The sequence below is a fragment of the Pecten maximus genome, unplaced genomic scaffold (genome assembly GCF_902652985.1).
Source record: "Pecten maximus unplaced genomic scaffold, xPecMax1.1, whole genome shotgun sequence".
Classification (NCBI taxonomy): Eukaryota; Metazoa; Mollusca; class Bivalvia; order Pectinida; family Pectinidae; genus Pecten; species Pecten maximus.
In genome coordinates this window covers 1-17,971 of record NW_022979247.1, presented here as the reverse complement: position 1 = coordinate 17,971, position 17,971 = coordinate 1, and the positions used below count along the sequence as shown (strand labels likewise).

Genomic DNA, 17,971 nt, shown 5'->3' with positions numbered 1-17,971 from the left:
AAACTACATTATCACCTGCTCGATTTCATTATCCTGTAAATTATACTCAATGATTATATTCCCAGATTTCAGCTTTGGAATGTAAATATAGGAAATAAGAATCATTTAATAACATGATAAATCAAAATTTTAGAATCATTTGTCGAATTCTTCTAAATTGATTCTAACCCAAATTGAACCTCGACAAAAATTAAAAAATAAATGTTTATAAAGTTCACCATTTGAGATTCAAAAACAGTTTTGTATAAATTCGAATCCAGAAAAATCATTTCAAAATAAACACCTGTTCGAAATGCCTGATAACTTAATGCCAATTCTTTCGACATAAATTTTAAAAACTTCAAACATTCAGAAAAGAAATTTCAATAGACAGGGGTTTAACCTGTTCTCTTAAAAATTGTTCTTTTCTAAAATTTGTGACTATTATGTAATTACTCATTTATTAAATCAATCAATGTAAGGAAGAAACAATTGCTTAAATTACATCCAATACACTTAAATTTTGATTACCTCTAATTTTTAAACTGGAACTTCACCACATTAAATTTTCGCTACAAATTTAAAAACTTCAATTCAATCATTTAAACAAATAAAAATCAAAAAATAGCTACCAAATGAACATTAATCAACATATTATAATGCACCTATTTTACTTACCATTAAACCAATTTTAATCCATTATCACCAAAATTTTGTATTCTAATTAACCATTTGTAATTGAATATCCCTAATTGTTGAAATAATCTTTCAAGAATTATTTCAAATTAAATATTTTAATTTTCTTATTAAACTCGTAAATTGTTTTTAACCAAATTGTAAAATTTTAAAACCCCAATAAAATTGATAATGATTTTTTGAGTGAAAATTTTAGAAATGTACCGTTATTAAATTTTTAATCCAAAATTGATTTAAATGAAACATCTTTTTCAAAACCTCAAACTAAACGCCAAATTTTGATAAATTACTTTAGAATTGGAAAATTTAAAAAAATTTCAATGACAGGGTTTAAAATTCATTTGAACAATGAGTTCATTTTCAAAATTTTTTAATAATTAACAATACTCTTTAAAAACTCATTGAATGAGACAAACATTTTTACAAATCAAACACCTAAATAAATTAACTAATTTTAATTGATAATGATCATCGTTTTAAACCAAATAGATTCCCTTTTGTAAAATTTCATTAGGTAAAATTCTATATAATCATTTCAACTAAAACAGGAACAAATCAAAAATAAGCACTTTCAACATTTATGGAAGGAATTTACCCTTTTATCCACAATACTTTTATTAATATTCACAGAATTTTTTCGCGACATTTTGGTAATTATTCTGAAAAATACTTTTTTAATTCAATTCAAATTTAATGAGAAATTAAAGTTTTTTAAAAAATTTATAGAAATTTAAACCTTTCTTAAAAATAAGTTTAGGGTTTTGAATTTTCTAAATTGATTTAGCTAAATTTGAAATCTTAATACAAATTTAAGAAGAATTTATTTTGAACGTGCCCAAATTTAGATTCAATTCCCTTTTGATAATTTCGATTATCGAAATTTTCCAAATTAAAAATCTGTTTAAAATGGTAGAAACTTCACTCATTCATGTTTTCAATAAATACTTTTGCAAACTTTGCAAACGTTCAATAAGAAATTTAGTAAAGGCTATTTGAAATTCATCTACAATGTTCAAATAATCTATGAAAAATATTTTAAAGTATCTTATATCTTTATTTGAAATTGTTTAATTTTGTAAAAAAATTCGTTTAAAAACGAGCTTCCAATTTAAACTGATATAAGTACTTAAAAAATCATAATCAACTTTTTTTTAAACCCCTAAATCTTTCGATTTTTTACAAATTTTCATGAAGGAACAATTCCGATTTCCATCCTACCTGCTTACACAGGTAATAAAAACTAAAACAACCAACATTTTGACATGGTTCATCAGAATTTAATTCCCAAAAATTCTTTTACATAAAACCGTTTGGGTTATTACCATCTCCCCGAATTTCTTTTACGTAAAATTTAAAATTTGAAACTTACATAATAGGTAATTAATGAAATTACCCTTTGAATAATCATGTTTTCTAAAATTTAATTTTTAGAGTCTATTTTAATTTCTTTGGAAGGGTTGATACAACCAAATTCCCACCGAAAAAACAAAATACGAAAATAATATTTCACCATAACAAAGTTTATCTCCATTAAATTAATTTCGTTCACAAAAGTGATAAAATAAATTTTGTAAATTAATTAAGGCCAATTTGGGACAGAAAAATGAAAAAAAGGCAAAACGATTCGATCAAGAAATTAATGTAAAGTATTTACCTCTAACGAAAAATTTCAATAAAATTTGTGGGACATTAAATCTTTTAAGTTTCTTTCAATATGGAAACCAAAAATAGAAAATCAAACATTACATAAAAAACCCCAAATTACTTAATTAATCTTAAAAAAAAAAATTTTAATACAGTTCCTTAAAAGGGAAATTTTGGATTTTAAAATTTTACCAAAAATTAACATAAAAATTAATATAAAAAAAATTACTAAATGATTTAAAAAAAATCCCATTAAATTAAACTAAGTTGAATTAATTTTCAATTGAATTTTTTAACCAAAAATCAAAATAAGTTATGGAATATTTTAAAATCCAAGTTTATTCCACTAAAATTTTTTAAATAAATCCAATCTTAAAATAAATCATGGTTTTTTAACTTTGCAAAGGTCGAATCGTAAAAGTTTAAATTTTTTGAAAATGAGAATTTGATTTTAAAGAATTCTTGACTATTTTTATTTAAAATGGGTTAAATTTTTTAATAAAATCTTTAATAATTAAAAAAATTTTTGAAAGAAAACCACCCCAAACTATTTAAATTTTTTAAATTTTTAAAAATGATGACAATTGGTTTTCTTAAAACAAAAATCTTCCCTTTAAAAATTTTTAAAACATTTGAAATTTTTTTCAATGCTTTCAAATTAAAAACCCAAAACAAGAAAAACCCAATTTGGACTTTAACCCAAAGTTAAAATTTTTCTCTATTTCATCCTGAGAAATTTTCCCTGTTTGACCCCCAAAACCATTAAATTTATTTTAAAAATTACAACAAATGTTAAATTCCAAGAATAAAAATATTGGAATTGGATTAGGTAACTTAAAAATTTTTTAATTCACAATAAATTTATTTGGATGATTTCAATTTTCAAATGAATAAATTTGAAAATCAAAAATAATTAAAAAATTTTTTTTGGAATTTTTATTGAACCTACATGTTTTGTATCAATTTGAATTCCAAAAATATTTCCAAATAAACCCTTTTTGGGGAATCCTAAATTTCAATCAAATTTTTCGAATAAACTAAAAGTTAAATTCGAATAAATTTCCGGACAATATTTAAACCTATTTTGAACAATTTTCAATGTTTCAAAAAGGTTTTAAAATTTTAAAAAAACGATTAAGTTCTTTAATTTTTTTGACAAAACGTTTAAACGTACCCCACAAATTTAAATGTTATTAGTTATTTAAAATTGATTTGTTTTAAAACCCCTAAAATAGTTGCCTTTCAAATTTTGGGACAATTTTATTTAAATTTTTTTAAAGATTACACGTAAAAACAAACACAAAAAATTTTAACTTTTTGGGAAAAAATGTATTAATTTTTTCAAACCAAAACATGGAACAATAAAACTAAACAATTCCGAATTACTTTTTAACCTTCATTATACATAAATAATGAACAAATTGAAATTGGAAATTAACTATAAATGCTAACAAATATTTTTAAATTAAAACTAGTTTTATTCATGTCTAATTTTGAATTTATTCCTAAAAAACCAATTTAAAATTCGAAATAATTTATAATGAATTTTTAATTTAGTTTTTAAATTAAATCATCAAATTTAATTAATTTTGAATTTTTTGAGGCATTAAACTCACATTTTTATAATTAAATTTAAAATTCATAAAAATTTAAAAATGAAGGGTTTAAAATTTAAATTCAAATTTTCAAAATTTAAAATTTTGGGAAAAATTTTATATTAAGGCCTTTTTTATTATCAAACAAAAATTGGGCAAACAAATTTTTAGAGAAAAAATTCCTAAATTAAATTTGAAATTTTTACTTAATTTAGAAAACCCCTTTTTTTAAACCCGAAAAAATTTTTTTTAAAAATTTTAAAGAACATCTGCTAAAAACAAAAAAATTTTCGGCTTTTTAAATAAAAAAATAATTATTCTTTAACCTATCCCTGGAAAAATTTTTCCAAGGAATTACTTTTAAAGTAATTTTCCAAATCATTCTACTGACAATTTCAATTAATTAAAATGAATTTTAAACAAAATTTTTTAATTAATATATTTTTAAAGAAATCATTTTAATGGTAATTTTTATAATGGATCATTTAAATTTTAAAAAAATGATTTATTGAAAAAATCACTTTTAAATTTAAGTTTTTAAATTAATTTTAACCCGAATAATAATTTCCCAATAATTTTTTTTAAATTATACCCGGAAAAATTTTTCCCATAAAACAATTTTAGAAATTTTAATCCCCCGAAAAACTTTTAAAAAATGAAAATTTTTAAACTTAATTTAATTTTTAATAAAAATTTGGAAAGCTTTAAAATTTTTACAAATTTAGTATAGCACTTTTAAAGCTTTAAAAATTTGTGACAAATGAAACAAAACCCCAAAAATTTTTTTTTAAATTAATTGTTGATAACTAATTTTCCTTAAAACCAATAATTTAACCTTTTAAAAAATTTAGAAAGAACAATTAATTTAAAACTGATAAATTTACCATCATCGTAAAAAACCATAATCATTTTTTACAGTTTAACCGGTAAAAATTCCCAATCGAAATTCTTTTATTCCTTGTTTAAAACCCCAAAACATTTTTAATTAAAAATTTTTACGTAAACCTATTAGATTTTAATTCTCATAATTTATATTTTTTATGAAAATTTTACATTTGAATTTATTCAATATTTAACCTAATATCAATATTATTAAAATTTTAATTAACCTGTTCAAATTTTAAAAATTTTAAAAAATTTTTTTAATTTTTTTCCCAAAATGATTTCAAAAAAAAAATTTTTAAAGTAATCTACGAACCCTTTTTAAAAAAATACTTTTGGACAATTCAATGAAATTATCAAAATTTAAACGTTTAAAAAAAGAAATTTCAAGTAGACAGGGGGATATTTAAACCTCGTCATCTTGAACAATGTGTTCATGTTTTCTAAAATATTTGTTGACTATATCTTATGGAAATGTAGTCTCATTTATTTGAAAGTTTCTTTTCAAATTGAATTGGTGAGAACGAAACAATCTGTCTTAGAAACGACGCACCGCCGAAACTAATTTCAGACATTATTGATATACTCCTTAAATTGATATGATGATCACTCTGGTTTCTCTTCAAAACCACGAATAAATCTTTCGCCTTTTACTAAAGATTTCCGTGGAGAGGAACAATTCTGAGTATTAACTCATTTTTCAAACCCTGCATTACACAGGGTAACAAAATCAAAACAAATCAAGAAAAATAACTGCAACATTTTGGACCATGGCTAATCACCTACGTAGATTTTTATCTCACCAAATCAATCATCTTGATACACATGAGAAACCATATGTTTCAGACAGTTACCATTATCCATCGCTGACATTAAATTGTTCATTTATTACCTGTAAAATATACTCACATGATTTGTTAATTGCGACCAGTAATTTCAGCTAATTGGAATGATGAACATATTAGAGTTACTTTAAAGAAATCATTTCAATTCAAGCATGATATATATTTATTTCATGGATCTATTTTGTCGAATTTCTTTCGTAAATTGATTCTATACCGAAATTGAAATCCACTCGACAATACACAGTAAACAATAAGTTAAGAATGAATTTATTTCTGACCCGATGCTCACCAGTTTTGAGATTCAATGCCTACAGTGTTTTGTATTCAATTTCGAATATCCAGAAAGTGATCATTTCCAAAATAAAACATCACGTGTTGCAGAAATGGCCTCGATAACTTCAATGCGCCAACATTCTTTTCGACATCAAATACGTTTACGAAACGTTTGCAAACGACTTCGAATAAAGAAATTTCAAGTAGACAGGGGGATATTTAAACCTCGTCATCTTGAACAATGTGTTCATGTTTTCTAAAATATTTGTTGACTATATCTTATGGAAATGTAGTCTCATTTATTTGAAAGTTTCTTTTCAAATTGAATTGGTGAGAACGAAACAATCTGTCGTAGAAACGACGCACCGCCGAAAACTAATTTCAGACATTATTGATATACTCCTTAAATTGATATGATGATCACTCTGGTTTCTCTTCAAAACCACGAATAAATCTTTCGCCTTTTACTAAAGATTTCCGTGGAGAGGAACAATTCTGAGTATTAACTCATTTTTCAAACCCTGCATTACACAGGGTAACAAAATCAAAACAAATCAAGAAAAATAACTGCAACATTTTGGACCATGGCTAATCACCTACGTAGATTTTTATCTCACCAAATCAATCATCTTGATACACATGAGAAACCATATGTTTCAGACAGTTACCATTATCCATCGCTGACATTAAATTGTTCATTTATTACCTGTAAAACATACTCACATGATTTGTTAATTGCGACCAGTAATTTCAGCTAATTGGAATGATGAACATATAAGAGTTACTTTAAAGAAATCATTTCAATTCAAGCATGATATATATTTATTTCATGGATCTATTTTGTCGAATTTCTTTCGTAAATTGATTCTATACCGAAATTGAAATCCACTCGACAATACACAGTAAACAATAAGTTAAGAATGAATTTATTTCTGACCCGATGCCCACCAGTTTTGAGATTCAATGCCTACAGTGTTTTGTATTCAATTTCGAATATCCAGAAAGTGATCATTTCCAAAATAAAACATCACTTGTTGCAGAAATGGCCTCGATAACTTCAATGCGCCAACATTCTTTTCGACATCAAATACGTTTACGAAACGTTTGCAAACGACTTCGAATAAAGAAATTTCAAGTAGACAGGGGGATATTTAAACCTCGTCATCTTGAACAATGTGTTCATGTTTTCTAAAATATTTGTTGACTATATCTTATGGAAATGTAGTCTCATTTATTTGAAAGTTTCTTTTCAAATTGAATTGGTGAGAACGAAACAATCTGTCTTAGAAACGACGCACCGCCGAAACTAATTTCAGACATTATTGATATACTCCTTAAATTGATATGATGATCACTCTGGTTTCTCTTCAAAACCACGAATAAATCTTTCGCCTTTTACTAAAGATTTCCGTGGAGAGGAACAATTCTGAGTATTAACTCATTTTTCAAACCCTGCATTACACAGGGTAACAAAATCAAAACAAATCAAGAAAAATAACTGCAACATTTTGGACCATGGCTAATCACCTACGTAGATTTTTATCTCACCAAATCAATCATCTTGATACACATGAGAAACCATATGTTTCAGACAGTTACCATTATCCATCGCTGACATTGAATTGTTCATTTATTACCTGTAAAATATACTCACATGATTTGTTAATTGCGACCAGTAATTTCAGCTAATTGGAATGATGAACATATTAGAGTTACTTTAAAGAAATCATTTCAATTCAAGCATGATATATATTTATTTCATGGATCTATTTTGTCGAATTTCTTTCGTAAATTGATTCTATACCGAAATTGAAATCCACTCGACAATACACAGTAAAAAATAAGTTAAGAATGAATTTATTTCTGACCCGATGCCCACCAGTTTTGAGATTCAATGCCTACAGTGTTTTGTATTCAATTTCGAATATCCAGAAAGTGATCATTTCCAAAATAAAACATCACTTGTTGCAGAAATGGCCTCGATAACTTCAATGCGCCAACATTCTTTTCGACATCAAATACGTTTACGAAACGTTTGCAAACGACTTCGAATAAAGAAATTTCAAGTAGACAGGGGGATATTTAAACCTCGTCATCTTGAACAATGTGTTCATGTTTTCTAAAATATTTGTTGACTATATCTTATGGAAATGTAGTCTCATTTATTTGAAAGTTTCTTTTCAAATTGAATTGGTGAGAACGAAACAATCTGTCGTAGAAACGACGCACCGCCAAAACTAATTTCAGACATTATTGATATACTCCTTAAATTGATATGATGATCACTCTGGTTTCTCTTCAAAACCACGAATAAATCTTTCGCCTTTTACTAAAGATTTCCGTGGAGAGGAACAATTCTGAGTATTAACTCATTTTTCAAACCCTGCATTACACAGGGTAACAAAATCAAAACAAATCAAGAAAAATAACTGCAACATTTTGGACCATGGCTAATCACCTACGTAGATTTTTATCTCACCAAATCAATCATCTTGATACACATGAGAAACCATATGTTTCAGACAGTTACCATTATCCATCGCTGACATTGAATTGTTCATTTATTACCTGTAAAATATACTCACATGATTTGTTAATTGCGACCAGTAATTTCAGCTAATTGGAATGATGAACATATTAGAGTTACTTTAAAGAAATCATTTCAATTCAAGCATGATATATATTTATTTCATGGATCTATTTTGTCGAATTTCTTTCGTAAATTGATTCTATACCGAAATTGAAATCCACTCGACAATACACAGTAAAAAATAAGTTAAGAATGAATTTATTTCTGACCCGATGCCCACCAGTTTTGAGATTCAATGCCTACAGTGTTTTGTATTCAATTTCGAATATCCAGAAAGTGATCATTTCCAAAATAAAACATCACTTGTTGCAGAAATGGCCTCGATAACTTCAATGCGCCAACATTCTTTTCGACATCAAATACGTTTACGAAACGTTTGCAAACGACTTCGAATAAAGAAATTTCAAGTAGACAGGGGGATATTTAAACCTCGTCATCTTGAACAATGTGTTCATGTTTTCTAAAATATTTGTTGACTATATCTTATGGAAATGTAGTCTCATTTATTTGAAAGTTTCTTTTCAAATTGAATTGGTGAGAACGAAACAATCTGTCGTAGAAACGACGCACCGCCAAAACTAATTTCAGACATTATTGATATACTCCTTAAATTGATATGATGATCACTCTGGTTTCTCTTCAAAACCACGAATAAATCTTTCGCCTTTTACTAAAGATTTCCGTGGAGAGGAACAATTCTGAGTATTAACTCATTTTTCAAACCCTGCATTACACAGGGTAACAAAATCAAAACAAATCAAGAAAAATAACTGCAACATTTTGGACCATGGCTAATCACCTACGTAGATTTTTATCTCACCAAATCAATCATCTTGATACACATGAGAAACCATATGTTTCAGACAGTTACCATTATCCATCGCTGACATTAAATTGTTCATTTATTACCTGTAAAACATACTCACATGATTTGTTAATTGCGACCAGTAATTTCAGCTAATTGGAATGATGAACATATAAGAGTTACTTTAAAGAAATCATTTCAATTCAAGCATGATATATATTTATTTCATGGATCTATTTTGTCGAATTTCTTTCGTAAATTGATTCTATACCGAAATTGAAATCCACTCGACAATACACAGTAAACAATAAGTTAAGAATGAATTTATTTCTGACCCGATGCTCACCAGTTTTGAGATTCAATGCCTACAGTGTTTTGTATTCAATTTCGAATATCCAGAAAGTGATCATTTCCAAAATAAAACATCACGTGTTGCAGAAATGGCCTCGATAACTTCAATGCGCCAACATTCTTTTCGACATCAAATACGTTTACGAAACGTTTGCAAACGACTTCGAATAAAGAAATTTCAAGTAGACAGAGGGATATTTAAACCTCGTCATCTTGAACAATGTGTTCATGTTTTCTAAAATATTTGTTGACTATATCTTATGGAAATGTAGTCTCATTTATTTGAAAGTTTCTTTTCAAATTGAATTGGTGAGAACGAAACAATCTGTCTTAGAAACGACGCACCGCCGAAACTAATTTCAGACATTATTGATATACTCCTTAAATTGATATGATGATCACTCTGGTTTCTCTTCAAAACCACGAATAAATCTTTCGCCTTTTACTAAAGATTTCCGTGGAGAGGAACAATTCTGAGTATTAACTCATTTTTCAAACCCTGCATTACACAGGGTAACAAAATCAAAACAAATCAAGAAAAATAACTGCAACATTTTGGACCATGGCTAATCACCTACGTAGATTTTTATCTCACCAAATCAATCATCTTGATACACATGAGAAACCATATGTTTCAGACAGTTACCATTATCCATCGCTGACATTAAATTGTTCATTTATTACCTGTAAAACATACTCACATGATTTGTTAATTGCGACCAGTAATTTCAGCTAATTGGAATGATGAACATATTAGAGTTACTTTAAAGAAATCATTTCAATTCAAGCATGATATATATTTATTTCATGGATCTATTTTGTCGAATTTCTTTCGTAAATTGATTCTATACCGAAATTGAAATCCACTCGACAATACACAGTAAACAATAAGTTAAGAATGAATTTATTTTTGACCCGATGCTCACCAGTTTTGAGATTCAATGCCTACAGTGTTTTGTATTCAATTTCGAATATCCAGAAAGTGATCATTTCCAAAATAAAACATCACGTGTTGCAGAAATGGCCTCGATAACTTCAATGCGCCAACATTCTTTTCGACATCAAATACGTTTACGAAACGTTTGCAAACGACTTCGAATAAAGAAATTTCAAGTAGACAGGGGGCTATTTAAAACTCGTCATCTTGAACAATGTGTTCATGTTTTCTAAAATATTTGTTGACTATATCTTATGGAAATGTAGTCTCATTTATTTGAAAGTTTCTTTTCAAATTGAATTGGTGAGAACGAAACAATCTGTCTTAGAAACGACGCACCGCCGAAACTAATTTCAGACATTATTGATATACTCCTTAAATTGATATGATGATCACTCTGGTTTCTCTTCAAAACCACGAATAAATCTTTCGCCTTTTACTAAAGATTTCCGTGGAGAGGAACAATTCTGAGTATTAACTCATTTTTCAAACCCTGCATTACACAGGGTAACAAAATCAAAACAAATCAAGAAAAATAACTGCAACATTTTGGACCATGGCTAATCACCTACGTAGATTTTTATCTCACCAAATCAATCATCTTGATACACATGAGAAACCATATGTTTCAGACAGTTACCATTATCCATCGCTGACATTAAATTGTTCATTTATTACCTGTAAAATATACTCACATGATTTGTAAATTGCGACCAGTAATTTCAGGTAATTGGAATGATGAACATATTAGAGTTACTTTAAAGAAATCATTTCAATTCAAGCATGATATATATTTATTTCATGGATCTATTTTGTCGAATTTCTTTCGTAAATTGATTCTATACCGAAATTGAAATCCACTCGACAATACACAGTAAACAATAAGTTAAGAATGAATTTATTTCTGACCCGATGCTCACCAGTTTTGAGATTCAATGCCTACAGTGTTTTGTATTCAATTTCGAATATCCAGAAAGTGATCATTTCCAAAATAAAACATCACGTGTTGCAGAAATGGCCTCGATAACTTCAATGCGCCAACATTCTTTTCGACATCAAATACGTTTACGAAACGTTTGCAAACGACTTCGAATAAAGAAATTTCAAGTAGACAGGGGGATATTTAAACCTCGTCATCTTGAACAATGTGTTCATGTTTTCTAAAATATTTGTTGACTATATCTTATGGAAATGTAGTCTCATTTATTTGAAAGTTTCTTTTCAAATTGAATTGGTGAGAACGAAACAATCTGTCTTAGAAACGACGCACCGCCGAAACTAATTTCAGACATTATTGATATACTCCTTAAATTGATATGATGATCACTCTGGTTTCTCTTCAAAACCACGAATAAATCTTTCGCCTTTTACTAAAGATTTCCGTGGAGAGGAACAATTCTGAGTATTAACTCATTTTTCAAACCCTGCATTACACAGGGTAACAAAATCAAAACAAATCAAGAAAAATAACTGCAACATTTTGGACCATGGCTAATCACCTACGTAGATTTTTATCTCACCAAATCAATCATCTTGATACACATGAGAAACCATATGTTTCAGACAGTTACCATTATCCATCGCTGACATTGAATTGTTCATTTATTACCTGTAAAATATACTCACATGATTTGTTAATTGCGACCAGTAATTTCAGCTAATTGGAATGATGAACATATTAGAGTTACTTTAAAGAAATCATTTCAATTCAAGCATGATATATATTTATTTCATGGATCTATTTTGTCGAATTTCTTTCGTAAATTGATTCTATACCGAAATTGAAATCCACTCGACAATACACAGTAAACAATAAGTTAAGAATGAATTTATTTCTGACCCGATGCTCACCAGTTTTGAGATTCAATGCCTACAGTGTTTTGTATTCAATTTCGAATATCCAGAAAGTGATCATTTCCAAAATAAAACATCACGTGTTGCAGAAATGGCCTCGATAACTTCAATGCGCCAACATTCTTTTCGACATCAAATACGTTTACGAAACGTTTGCAAACGACTTCGAATAAAGAAATTTCAAGTAGACAGGGGGATATTTAAACCTCGTCATCTTGAACAATGTGTTCATGTTTTCTAAAATATTTGTTGACTATATCTTATGGAAATGTAGTCTCATTTATTTGAAAGTTTCTTTTCAAATTGAATTGGTGAGAACGAAACAATCTGTCGTAGAAACGACGCACCGCCAAAACTAATTTCAGACATTATTGATATACTCCTTAAATTGATATGATGATCACTCTGGTTTCTCTTCAAAACCACGAATAAATCTTTCGCCTTTTACTAAAGATTTCCGTGGAGAGGAACAATTCTGAGTATTAACTCATTTTTCAAACCCTGCATTACACAGGGTAACAAAATCAAAACAAATCAAGAAAAATAACTGCAACATTTTGGACCATGGCTAATCACCTACGTAGATTTTTATCTCACCAAATCAATCATCTTGATACCCATGAGAAACCATATGTTTCAGACAGTTACCATTATCCATCGCTGACATTAAATTGTTCATTTATTACCTGTAAAACATACTCACATGATTTGTTAATTGCGACCAGTAATTTCAGCTAATTGGAATGATGAACATATTAGAGTTACTTTAAAGAAATCATTTCAATTCAAGCATGATATATATTTATTTCATGGATCTATTTTGTCGAATTTCTTTCGTAAATTGATTCTATACCGAAATTGAAATCCACTCGACAATACACAGTAAACAATAAGTTAAGAATGAATTTATTTTTGACCCGATGCTCACCAGTTTTGAGATTCAATGCCTACAGTGTTTTGTATTCAATTTCGAATATCCAGAAAGTGATCATTTCCAAAATAAAACATCACTTGTTGCAGAAATGGCCTCGATAACTTCAATGCGCCAACATTCTTTTCGACATCAAATACGTTTACGAAACGTTTGCAAACGACTTCGAATAAAGAAATTTCAAGTAGACAGGGGGATATTTAAACCTCGTCATCTTGAACAATGTGTTCATGTTTTCTAAAATATTTGTTGACTATATCTTATGGAAATGTAGTCTCATTTATTTGAAAGTTTCTTTTCAAATTGAATTGGTGAGAACGAAACAATCTGTCGTAGAAACGACGCACCGCCAAAACTAATTTCAGACATTATTGATATACTCCTTAAATTGATATGATGATCACTCTGGTTTCTCTTCAAAACCACGAATAAATCTTTCGCCTTTTACTAAAGATTTCCGTGGAGAGGAACAATTCTGAGTATTAACTCATTTTTCAAACCCTGCATTACACAGGGTAACAAAATCAAAACAAATAAAGAAAAATAACTGCAACATTTTGGACCATGGCTAATCACCTACGTAGATTTTTATCTCACCAAATCAATCATCTTGATACACATGAGAAACCATATGTTTCAGACAGTTACCATTATCCATCGCTGACATTGAATTGTTCATTTATTACCTGTAAAATATACTCACATGATTTGTTAATTGCGACCAGTAATTTCAGCTAATTGGAATGATGAACATATTAGAGTTACTTTAAAGAAATCATTTCAATTCAAGCATGATATATATTTATTTCATGGATCTATTTTGTCGAATTTCTTTCGTAAATTGATTCTATACCGAAATTGAAATCCACTCGACAATACACAGTAAAAAATAAGTTAAGAATGAATTTATTTCTGACCCGATGCCCACCAGTTTTGAGATTCAATGCCTACAGTGTTTTGTATTCAATTTCGAATATCCAGAAAGTGATCATTTCCAAAATAAAACATCACTTGTTGCAGAAATGGCCTCGATAACTTCAATGCGCCAACATTCTTTTCGACATCAAATACGTTTACGAAACGTTTGCAAACGACTTCGAATAAAGAAATTTCAAGTAGACAGGGGGATATTTAAACCTCGTCATCTTGAACAATGTGTTCATGTTTTCTAAAATATTTGTTGACTATATCTTATGGAAATGTAGTCTCATTTATTTGAAAGTTTCTTTTCAAATTGAATTGGTGAGAACGAAACAATCTGTCGTAGAAACGACGCACCGCCAAAACTAATTTCAGACATTATTGATATACTCCTTAAATTGATATGATGATCACTCTGGTTTCTCTTCAAAACCACGAATAAATCTTTCGCCTTTTACTAAAGATTTCCGTGGAGAGGAACAATTCTGAGTATTAACTCATTTTTCAAACCCTGCATTACACAGGGTAACAAAATCAAAACAAATAAAGAAAAATAACTGCAACATTTTGGACCATGGCTAATCACCTACGTAGATTTTTATCTCACCAAATCAATCATCTTGATACACATGAGAAACCATATGTTTCAGACAGTTACCATTATCCATCGCTGACATTGAATTGTTCATTTATTACCTGTAAAATATACTCACATGATTTGTTAATTGCGACCAGTAATTTCAGCTAATTGGAATGATGAACATATTAGAGTTACTTTAAAGAAATCATTTCAATTCAAGCATGATATATATTTATTTCATGGATCTATTTTGTCGAATTTCTTTCGTAAATTGATTCTATACCGAAATTGAAATCCACTCGACAATACACAGTAAAAAATAAGTTAAGAATGAATTTATTTCTGACCCGATGCTCACCAGTTTTGAGATTCAATGCCTACAGTGTTTTGTATTCAATTTCGAATATCCAGAAAGTGATCATTTCCAAAATAAAACATCACGTGTTGCAGAAATGGCCTCGATAACTTCAATGCGCCAACATTCTTTTCGACATCAAATACGTTTACGAAACGTTTGTAAACGACTTCGAATAAAGAAATTTCAAGTAGACAGGGGGATATTTAAACCTCGTCATCTTGAACAATGTGTTCATGTTTTCTAAAATATTTGTTGACTATATCTTATGGAAATGTAGTCTCATTTATTTGAAAGTTTATTTTCAAATTGAATTGGTGAGAACGAAACAATCTGTCTTAGAAACGACGCACCGCCGAAACTAATTTCAGACATTATTGATATACTCCTTAAATTGATATGATGATCACTCTGGTTTCTCTTCAAAACCACGAATAAATCTTTCGCCTTTTACTAAAGATTTCCGTGGAGAGGAACAATTCTGAGTATTAACTCATTTTTCAAACCCTGCATTACACAGGGTAACAAAATCAAAACAAATAAAGAAAAATAACTGCAACATTTTGGACCATGGCTAATCACCTACGTAGATTTTTATCTCACCAAATCAATCATCTTGATACACATGAGAAACCATATGTTTCAGACAGTTACCATTATCCATCGCTGACATTGAATTGTTCATTTATTACCTGTAAAATATACTCACATGATTTGTTAATTGCGACCAGTAATTTCAGCTAATTGGAATGATGAACATATTAGAGTTACTTTAAAGAAATCATTTCAATTCAAGCATGATATATATTTATTTCATGGATCTATTTTGTCGAATTTCTTTCGTAAATTGATTCTATACCGAAATTGAAATCCACTCGACAATACACAGTAAAAAATAAGTTAAGAATGAATTTATTTCTGACCCGATGCCTCACCAGTTTTGAGATTCAATGCCTACAGTGTTTTGTATTCAATTTCGAATATCCAGAAAGTGATCATTTCCAAAATAAAACATCACGTGTTGCAGAAATGGCCTCGATAACTTCAATGCGCCAACATTCTTTTCGACATCAAATACGTTTACGAAACGTTTGCAAACGACTTCGAATAAAGAAATTTCAAGTAGACAGGGGGATATTTAAACCTCGTCATCTTGAACAATGTGTTCATGTTTTCTAAAATATTTGTTGACTATATCTTATGGAAATGTAGTCTCATTTATTTGAAAGTTTCTTTTCAAATTGAATTGGTGAGAACGAAACAATCTGTCGTAGAAACGACGCACCGCCAAAACTAATTTCAGACATTATTGATATACTCCTTAAATTGATATGATGATCACTCTGGTTTCTCTTCAAAACCACGAATAAATCTTTCGCCTTTTACTAAAGATTTCCGTGGAGAGGAACAATTCTGAGTATTAACTCATTTTTCAAACCCTGCATTACACAGGGTAACAAAATCAAAACAAATAAAGAAAAATAACTGCAACATTTTGGACCATGGCTAATCACCTACGTAGATTTTTATCTCACCAAATCAATCATCTTGATACACATGAGAAACCATATGTTTCAGACAGTTACCATTATCCATCGCTGACATTAAATTGTTCATTTATTACCTGTAAAATATACTCACATGATTTGTTAATTGCGACCAGTAATTTCAGCTAATTGGAATGATGAACATATTAGAGTTACTTTAAAGAAATCATTTCAATTCAAGCATGATATATATTTATTTCATGGATCTATTTTGTCGAATTTCTTTCGTAAATTGATTCTATACCGAAATTGAAATCCACTCGACAATACACAGTAAACAATAAGTTAAGAATGAATTTATTTTTGACCCGATGCTCACCAGTTTTGAGATTCAATGCCTACAGTGTTTTGTATTCAATTTCGAATATCCAGAAAGTGATCATTTCCAAAATAAAACATCACGTGTTGCAGAAATGGCCTCGATAACTTCAATGCGCCAACATTCTTTTCGACATCAAATACGTTTACGAAACGTTTGTAAACGACTTCGAATAAAGAAATTTCAAGTAGACAGGGGGATATTTAAACCTCGTCATCTTGAACAATGTGTTCATGTTTTCTAAAATATTTGTTGACTATATCTTATGGAAATGTAGTCTCATTTATTTGAAAGTTTCTTTTCAAATTGAATTGGTGAGAACGAAACAATCTGTCGTAGAAACGACGCACCGCCAAAACTAATTTCAGACATTATTGATATACTCCTTAAATTGATATGATGATCACTCTGGTTTCTCTTCAAAACCACGAATAAATCTTTCGCCTTTTACTAAAGATTTCCGTGGAGAGGAACAATTCTGAGTATTAACTCATTTTTCAAACCCTGCATTACACAGGGTAACAAAATCAAAACAAATAAAGAAAAATAACTGCAACATTTTGGACCATGGCTAATCACCTACGTAGATTTTTATCTCACCAAATCAATCATCTTGATACACATGAGAAACCATATGTTTCAGACAGTTACCATTATCCATCGCTGACATTAAATTGTTCATTTATTACCTGTAAAATATACTCACATGATTTGTTAATTGCGACCAGTAATTTCAGCTAATTGGAATGATGAACATATTAGAGTTACTTTAAAGAAATCATTTCAATTCAAGCATGATATATATTTATTTCATGGATCTATTTTGTCGAATTTCTTTCGTAAATTGATTCTATACCGAAATTGAAA

General features: G+C 28.9%; 14 non-coding genes across 14 annotated transcripts; all 14 read left to right on the top strand.

The window, feature by feature from the left end:
• Nucleotides 1–5,402: 5,402 nt before the first annotated feature.
• On the top strand, nt 5,403–5,520 carry LOC117318382. The gene has a single exon (XR_004530348.1). It is a non-coding gene; the product is annotated as a U5 spliceosomal RNA (small nuclear RNA).
• An 814-nt stretch (nt 5,521–6,334) lies between these two features.
• LOC117318381 lies at nt 6,335–6,452 on the top strand. Its single transcript, XR_004530347.1, has one exon. It is a non-coding gene; the product is annotated as a U5 spliceosomal RNA (small nuclear RNA).
• An 813-nt stretch (nt 6,453–7,265) lies between these two features.
• LOC117318380 lies at nt 7,266–7,383 on the top strand. The gene has a single exon (XR_004530346.1). It is a non-coding gene; the product is annotated as a U5 spliceosomal RNA (small nuclear RNA).
• Nucleotides 7,384–8,196: 813 nt separating this feature from the next.
• Nucleotides 8,197–8,314, top strand: LOC117318379. Its single transcript, XR_004530345.1, has one exon. It is a non-coding gene; the product is annotated as a U5 spliceosomal RNA (small nuclear RNA).
• Nucleotides 8,315–9,127: 813 nt separating this feature from the next.
• LOC117318378 lies at nt 9,128–9,245 on the top strand. The gene has a single exon (XR_004530344.1). It is a non-coding gene; the product is annotated as a U5 spliceosomal RNA (small nuclear RNA).
• An 813-nt stretch (nt 9,246–10,058) lies between these two features.
• Nucleotides 10,059–10,176, top strand: LOC117318377. Its single transcript, XR_004530343.1, has one exon. It is a non-coding gene; the product is annotated as a U5 spliceosomal RNA (small nuclear RNA).
• Nucleotides 10,177–10,989: 813 nt separating this feature from the next.
• Nucleotides 10,990–11,107, top strand: LOC117318376. The gene has a single exon (XR_004530342.1). It is a non-coding gene; the product is annotated as a U5 spliceosomal RNA (small nuclear RNA).
• An 813-nt stretch (nt 11,108–11,920) lies between these two features.
• On the top strand, nt 11,921–12,038 carry LOC117318375. The gene has a single exon (XR_004530341.1). It is a non-coding gene; the product is annotated as a U5 spliceosomal RNA (small nuclear RNA).
• An 813-nt stretch (nt 12,039–12,851) lies between these two features.
• On the top strand, nt 12,852–12,969 carry LOC117318374. The gene has a single exon (XR_004530340.1). It is a non-coding gene; the product is annotated as a U5 spliceosomal RNA (small nuclear RNA).
• An 813-nt stretch (nt 12,970–13,782) lies between these two features.
• On the top strand, nt 13,783–13,900 carry LOC117318390. Its single transcript, XR_004530356.1, has one exon. It is a non-coding gene; the product is annotated as a U5 spliceosomal RNA (small nuclear RNA).
• An 813-nt stretch (nt 13,901–14,713) lies between these two features.
• On the top strand, nt 14,714–14,831 carry LOC117318389. Its single transcript, XR_004530355.1, has one exon. It is a non-coding gene; the product is annotated as a U5 spliceosomal RNA (small nuclear RNA).
• An 813-nt stretch (nt 14,832–15,644) lies between these two features.
• On the top strand, nt 15,645–15,762 carry LOC117318388. The gene has a single exon (XR_004530354.1). It is a non-coding gene; the product is annotated as a U5 spliceosomal RNA (small nuclear RNA).
• An 814-nt stretch (nt 15,763–16,576) lies between these two features.
• Nucleotides 16,577–16,694, top strand: LOC117318384. The gene has a single exon (XR_004530350.1). It is a non-coding gene; the product is annotated as a U5 spliceosomal RNA (small nuclear RNA).
• An 813-nt stretch (nt 16,695–17,507) lies between these two features.
• Nucleotides 17,508–17,625, top strand: LOC117318373. Its single transcript, XR_004530339.1, has one exon. It is a non-coding gene; the product is annotated as a U5 spliceosomal RNA (small nuclear RNA).
• Nucleotides 17,626–17,971: the final 346 nt, after the last annotated feature.